Source organism: Crocuta crocuta, unplaced genomic scaffold, assembly GCF_008692635.1.
Source record: "Crocuta crocuta isolate KB4526 unplaced genomic scaffold, BGI_CrCroc_1.0 scaffold619, whole genome shotgun sequence".
Classification (NCBI taxonomy): domain Eukaryota; kingdom Metazoa; phylum Chordata; class Mammalia; order Carnivora; family Hyaenidae; genus Crocuta; species Crocuta crocuta.
The window spans coordinates 907,696-908,048 of NW_027533395.1; the positions used below are offsets into that span (position 1 = coordinate 907,696).

The 353-nt window shown below is 65.2% G+C and overlaps 1 protein-coding gene across 5 annotated transcripts in view; it reads left to right on the forward strand.

Moving 5' to 3' along the window:
• BTRC (beta-transducin repeat containing E3 ubiquitin protein ligase) overlaps positions 1 to 353 on the forward strand; it is a 179,450-nt gene that overhangs the window by 459 nt on the left and 178,638 nt on the right. The gene's annotated exons all lie outside the window — the stretch shown is intronic.

The window sequence follows — 353 nt, forward strand, 5'->3', positions numbered from 1 at the left end:
GGGGCAACAGCTCCGCCATCTTGTGGATGAGAGGCCAAGTGACAGCGGGAGCTTAATCGGGGAGGGGGCTCTGGGCGGCGCGCGGGGCCCTGGAGGGAAAGGGGCGTGGGGACAGTTACTGAAGAGCCGAGGAAGCCCGGAGGAGAGACCCCGTGAGGCTGCTGGCAGGGCCTTCTCGGTGTCAGGGTTACGGGTAAGGCCCAGGAGAGGAGGTGCGTTCAGGAGTGGGGAAGGGGAGCGAGGGCGAGTGGAAGGAGAGATATGGGGCTGGGGGCATGGGGAGAACCGGCAGGGCGGGATGCAGATGGATCTAAGGGTAAAGGAGAGAAAGCCAGGGCAGGTGGGAGACTGGT